Source organism: Anastrepha obliqua, chromosome 6 (assembly GCF_027943255.1).
Source record: "Anastrepha obliqua isolate idAnaObli1 chromosome 6, idAnaObli1_1.0, whole genome shotgun sequence".
Lineage (NCBI taxonomy): Eukaryota > Metazoa > Arthropoda > Insecta > Diptera > Tephritidae > Anastrepha > Anastrepha obliqua.
The window spans coordinates 59,643,407-59,650,909 of record NC_072897.1 but is presented as its reverse complement, the minus strand read 5'-3'; the positions used below and the strand labels follow the sequence as shown (position 1 = coordinate 59,650,909).

The 7,503-nt window shown below is 33.0% G+C and overlaps 1 pseudogene; it reads left to right on the top strand.

Moving 5' to 3' along the window:
- Nucleotides 1–4,382: 4,382 nt before the first annotated feature.
- Nucleotides 4,383–4,566, top strand: LOC129250953 (U2 spliceosomal RNA; annotated as a pseudogene).
- The last annotated feature ends 2,937 nt before the right edge of the window (nt 4,567–7,503 follow it).

Sequence of the window (7,503 nt, the reverse complement as noted above, 5' to 3'; positions counted from 1 at the left end):
GAACGAAAAAAGGCTAAGGCTAATAATTGAATCTTATGTTCTCTACACTCACCAGTAAGCCAGCTAGTTGTAGATAAAACACATTTATCAATTATCAGCCTCTGAATTCCAAGTTGTTCTGGCTCAGATTTTAACAAATTTTATAATTTTCAGCATTTTGCATTTGTGTCCTTATAAATTATAATAAATTATAAAATAAATATATGTGTATGTATATATGTACGTGCATACGAAATACCATAATTCTTATGGAAAATTAGAAAAACAAACGCACATTCAAAAAAGCATATGCTATTCCCTGGGACAATTTTCCCTTGCCCTGTTCCCCTTTTAAAAATAGTCCATACATATGTATGTACGCACATATACTCGTAAGTTGGCATACATATAGATATACAGGCACACTGTGGAAAAAATACCACCATTCACCGAATTTGCGACAATTCTATATTGCGAAGTTAGCAATGCACATACTATACATGTACGTACATATGTGCATATATTTTTTAAAACATCTTATTTATATTTATAAAATGAGAGAGAAGAAAAAGAATATATTATATTATATATCTAAATAAATTCACACACATTTGCAGAGAATACAAATAGAGAAAATTTACAAAAATAATTTTAGACGACAATGCATAGAGCATACAAGTAAGTGTTGCTCAATACATACATACATATGTACATATATTATGTTAGTACAAAAGTTCAATTGCATCTTCTATTCTTATAGTGTAACATAGTATGTGCATACACACTGCAGCAACCATGACCTAATTTTTGTTTCAATTTACATTTTACTACAGTGAATAATATACACATGTATGCATTTTTTAGATAGTATAAAACCTGGAAATTTTAAATAAATAAAAGAAAACTTCAAAGAAACGTATTTGCATATATGGGACAACTAAGTTCAATTGCATCTTTATTAAATACTAGCAAACCCGGCCCCCTTCGCTGGGCACACTAAAATAGAATAGATATGGTTTAGAACAGAAAATATATGGTTTTCATATTATTTATTTCTTTATTCTTTATTCAAGCGCTTTGGCATAAACAATATTTTTTGTTTTTCTATTTGTTTTTGAGTAAATATAAAATATAAATTGAAAATCAGGAAAAAAGAAGATTGTTTTTAAATGTCAAATCAACGCATATGAATAAACAATCGTCTTTTTTCCTGATCATCCATGAATTTTTCGTTTCAATTTATATGTTTTATTAAGCATTGGAGCTTTTTTAACCATTATCCATTTATATTTTTCAAAAAAAAAAACGAAAAAATTTTTTTTTTCACGAACACATAATTTCATTTGAACATTCGGATTTCACATTAAATTCTCAAATTTCGTAAGAAATTATTCACTGTTCCAAAATCCACTCCAAAAAAATTCACAAACAATTTTTACATGTTGCACTTACGTTTTTTCCTTATGGCATCCAAATCAGAAAGAAATATAGACCCATTGTAACTCACACTGTCAATTTGACAGTTCAGTTCCGCCCCAAGCGTTAAAAAAGTAAGCGACATTATGGATGGTTCAAAAGAACGCTGTACCCGTTGCCAGTGCTCCGAATTACAACCAAACTTTACGAAACCCATTTTCAATACTTACTTAACAATGTGCGTAAGTTTGGTTTAATTCGGTGCAAAGACACGGCGGGTCCACGTTTTGGCATATATTTCGAGACCCTAGTCATCAATAGGTATGAAAATTACCCCGTATTAAAGCACTTATCAACAGCTTTCATTTGATACCCATATTGTACATACACAACCAAAGGTTACCCGGGTCCACGTTTTGACCTATATCTCGAGACCCCAGTCACGGAGCGGCATGAAAAATACTCTGTACTAAAGCATTCCCCAACAGCTTCAATTTGATATCCATATTGTACAAACACATTCTAGGCTGAACGTTTTGGTCTCTATCTCGAGACCCTAGTCACGGAGTGGCATGAAAAATACTCTGAACTAAAGCATTCACCAACAGCTTCCATTTGATACCCATATTGTACATACACATCCGAAGGTTACCCGGGTCCACGTTTTGACCTATATCTCGAGACCCTATCTACCAATAGGTATTCAAACTATACGAAAATCATCTTCAATATCTACTTAAGAATGTGTGTAAGTTTGGTTTAATTCGGTGCAAAGACACGGCGGGTCCACGTTTTGGCATATATTTCCAGACCCTAGTCATCAATAGGTATGAAAATTACCCCATATTAAAGCACTTATCAACAGCTTTCATTTGATACCCATATTGTACATACACAACCAAAGGTTACCCGGGTCCACGTTTTGACCTATATCTCGAGACCCCAGTCACGGAGCGGCATGAAAAATACTCTGTACTAAAGCACTCACCAACAGCTTCAATTTGATACCCATATTGTACATACACATTCTAGGCTCCACGTTTTGGTCTCTATATCGAGATCCTAGTCACGGAGCGGCATGAAAAATACTCTGAACTAAAGCATTCACCAACAGCTTCCATTTGATACCCATATTGTACATACACATCCGAAGGTTACCCGGGTCCACGTTTTGACCTATATCTCGAGACCCCAGTCACGGAGCGGCATGAAAAATACTCTGTACTAAAGCATTCACCAACAGCTTTCATTTGATACCCATATTGTACATACACGTCCGAAGGTTACCCGGGTCCACGTTTTGACCTATATCTCGAGCCCTATTTCCAAAATAAAGTATAATCCATGTTACTCGTGGATAATGTAGCTTTCGAATGGTGAAAGAATTTTTAAAATCGGTCCAGTATTTTTTGAGCCTATTCGTAACAAACAAACAAACAAAGTTTTCCTCTTTATAATATTAGTATAGATTATGTTGCACGCATATGTATGCACTGAAGCAACCTACCTCACGAGCATCGCCTTATCATATTTCATGCAATAATTAGGGAGTAAATATCCTAATGATCAAATTCTTGCCTAAAAAATGCTAAAGCAATTATCTTTTGCATATGCATGTACATATTTGTATATGCGTATTCACACTTGATGCCCTAGCCTTCTTCTATATATGTATGTATAATCTATAGTATTATTTTAAAACAAGGCACTTATTCTGACTAAACTACAACACGTACAGATATGAAATATATATCAAAAGAAAGGTTTTGATGAGCATATTTCCGGAAAATTATAAAAATTAAAATTCGTTAATTTGTTGGTGAAATATTTGCGTGTAAAGTTATCAAAATTTTCATATTGATAACAGAGCGGGATGACACACAAATATACGCATAAATATATGACTACGTTTGCTTTGTTTAGCTCTCTTTCTAATGAGCACAGCATTGTATACATTTGGATTCTCAATAATTGTTTTGTTTTGTTTTGTTCTCTTTACTAATAAATATGTATTCATAAACATAGTCCCAACGGGTGCTGCGAATTTTTTTCAAAATTTTGTTGTGATGGCAATAATTGGTATGAATTGACAATTGACTTGAAATTTGTCAATTCACTTAAAACAACGGTAACAGTGCAAATTAGAAAGAGTTTTGGACAGACGCAAAATAGAATTTATTTTAAGAAAAAAGTACATCCATATTTAATTTTAAAATATGCCTAGAGGACGACCAAGAAGAGTTCGTAGAAGAGTTCCTACTTTAAGTGGAGGAATAGAGCAAGTAAGTAAGTGATAAATGTTTGAAACGTCACGTATTGGATATGATTGGTAGAAGCATCCCCTTTTGCTTTCGTTCATATATGGGTCAATTGAACTACAACATATAAACGTATGTATGTATTTAAAAATTTTGTGTGCGTCTGATCCTTTTTGCAAAACTCAAAATTTTAAATAGTTTTAAAAAATTAGGAGAGAGAGGCAAATTAGTTAGTAATTATTTGATACTATTTCAAAGGTAAACTGTATTTGGGCTATTCTCAGACAAATTTTATAGTAATAGACGATGCCCAACGCCATTTAAAAGAACTCTATTACCCATCAAATCAACGAACCTTTTATAGATATATACAGATATACATTTGTTTATATTGTTTATGTATACAAGTGTTTTTTGAAGTGAAAACTTCTTTAGAATCGTTGGGAGTGATTTGAGGAAAAGTGAAACGAAAAAGCGACCCTCTTGGCTACGAAGCGTTATATTATATGTTGATATAAAAGTAGCGACGAACTAAATAAAAATAACTTTTATGTTTTCTTGTGATTCGAACCAAGGATTTTGGATCGGAAGCTCACATTGCTAGTCGCTCGGCTACCGCGCCATGCTGTCGTCGCTGGCCTAAAAGTTATTTAGTTACGAAGCGTTATATTATATGTTGATATAAATAATTTTTGTGAGCGTGTAATTCTCAAAAGGTTTATTAGGTTTATTATTTAAAATGTATTGACTAGGTAGTGTGGTTATCAGCTTAACATCTGATAGATCCTCCATCGGAGGACAACAAATGTTAAACTGATTTTTGGAAATGGGCGGAGTGTTTTAGGGGCTTGCTCCTTCTCTGCCACGGGTTGACCCGGTATTGCAGTACCGCCGGGATTTCAGCCTTGATTTTTGTAAAAAATATGAAATATTTGTAAGAAATGAGAAAAGATTGTTGACTATTATTATTTACCATATCAATATTTGGTAGAACAGCCGTTATTCTGTATAACTCCTTCACACCTGCGTGGTTCACACCCAAAGTTCATCGATATTTTTTCATTTTTTTTGTCCAACCATCGACTTCACATCATTACACAAGTTTTCGATTGGATTTAAATCCGGACTTTGTGCTGGCCAATCGAGCTGGGTAATATTTTCCTGCGAAAGCCAGTTTTTGACCACTCCCGCAGTATGTTTGGGATCGTTGTCGTGCATAAATATCCAATTTTTGCATGTTTGACTATTGCCATCTTATAAAGTCCATCCGTAATGTATTTATGAAATATGATATTCCAACCGCCCATGGCACTGCAAGCTTTAAGGTCATTAGGAAGTTATTTGAAATTGATCAAAAGAATCCCAATTTTAAAATTTGCCCAAAATTGACGGAGACTCATATTTACCCAAGCATTTTCGAAAAAATGAGCGTTTCACGCGCAACACAAGTATTGCGCAATTCGGTAGCGTCAGATATTTACATGATGTGTAGTCAAAATTTATTTGGTAATGACGAAAACTTGATAAATTTTGCCAAGCCCACGCAGATATTTGTTAAAGAAATGAATGATCTTTTTGATGAACTCGATGCAAAGCATTTCCAGTCAACAAATCCATTAAGGTCTCCTCTGAAGCGGGATGATAGGGGCAAAGTTGAAAGACTATTAAGTTACTTCGAGTTCTTTAGTCCAATGTCTACAATATGCGTGCATATTCTACTATTAAATGTATCCAAGGCTTTCGTACTGCAATAAAATCGATGCTGGAATTGTACGAGGAACTTTTTCAACAGCATTAAAATTTAAAATTTATTTTCCTTGGAAAGTTAAACCAAGATTGTCTAGAAAATTTCTTTTATCGGGTCCGAGCTAGTCATTCCACAGCACACGAAGTGCAGTACATAGTAGCGCGATTGATATCTGATATGACTTAATCGATGTCAATATCGAAGTCGTGTGAGAAATTGTTATAATATAAGAACAATTTCGTAATTCGTGCTTTCACAATTTTATATATATTTTTTCATTTCAGGAAATGTATATTACAATAAATACCTATTTATAGTATTGTAAAATATATATACTATATCGTCCCCTTAGTATTAAAATAGCCTATACATTTTTTGATGTTTTGAGAAAATGAATTTCAAACTTTTTGTCTAAAGTAGCTCTCACTCAAATCTCGTTATGTCTGTAAATATTTATTATTTTTTGATTGACGTTTTGACCCACTTTGTGGAACTAGAATTTGAGAAAATTTTGACCACATATAAAATCGACGATGGAGAATCCAAAAATTCAATAAAAAAATAATAGCCTATGAGCACATAGGCTATTGTTATACTAAGGGGACGATATATGAGTAGTTAACTTACTTGTTGGTAAAAATAAAAAATAGAGATTAAAAAAACTAGTGTTTCAATTTTCTTAAGGATAATAATATTTATTTGGTAAGAAGAACTTAAATGAACATATACCAATAATTTAATTCGACAGGATTTCCTTACAAAATCAATATACATATTCGTTCAGCTAAATCAAATGAATATCTGCATATGAAAAATCGTTCATATGGACGTGCAAAAGCAAACACGCATATACATAAATACATGCATACAAACTTCCATAGACATACATACATATGAGGCTGCGAGTACTTGCGACAGAAAAAATATTTCGATTTGCTATTGTTGTCGAGAATTTAGAACACATATTTACATACATATATTGATGCATACATATGTACGGAGCCGCGGCCACTCGACTTGACAAAAATTCAAGATTTACCAAATATTGGCAAATAATTCAACGCGAAATATTCCAATATTGACTATTTTCGAATGATCGAGAAAATTGGCATATGGGCGGCTCGTTTTATGAATGAAAGTACTTTGTTCGTAGAAATATGAGCTCGAACTTATCAATGAATTTGTTTTTTTGTGCTTTTTAATATTTGAAACTGTTCAGCGCCGTCGCGGGTAAATAATCATGGCGGCAACAGCTACGCCTAGGAATGCATTTTGTTCTTGTAGTCGCTAGGCTTAGAATTTAGTTTTGGAAGCATACACATGTAGAGGCATAAAGTAAGTATGTGCGGTTATATGTATATACGAATATTCATTGTTTTGCTTAGAATAGAAACTTTTACGTACATATGTACATTGTCCCAACATATGTATTCATATGTATGTGCATACATACATACATATGTATATGTACGCGAATAAGGTTTAGATGAGTTTTTTTGCATATGTTTGTCTATTTGCTTTTGAATTTTTTATATGTAGATACATATGTATGAGCTGTGTTTTGAGGCAGGTCAAGATTTTGTTTCTGGCCACATGAATATGGATGGTAGATGTTATATCTCTTTAGTATATGAATATAAATACATATGGATATAAAAATTTAAAAAGGGCACACATTGTCGAATAATAACCGTTGATGCAAATGAATGGTTTACAAAGCCAATTTTTTATGTGGATATTTTGAAATTATTTTGATAATGCACTTAATATCTATACAATTTAGTTAATTAGATATTTAAAATTTCACATTCATGCATGCATATACATACATACTTAGAATTAATTTATTCATCTCGCAAGAAATAATCCATTTGCGCGTGCGAAATGCAGAGAACGTTAATGTATAGAGAAGTCTTAATGACTGGAAAGTGTTCATTTTCGAGGGGTACTCGTCTCGCGAAGACAATTTCACCACTGACACATTTTTCAACAAAAATTAACAGTGAGGGGCTGAATTATGTAAATTTAGCAGCAGTCGATAAGAATTTCTTGGTGATTAGAAGCAAAGAATGTTAGGTAGCTTTTTAATATGACCTATATATT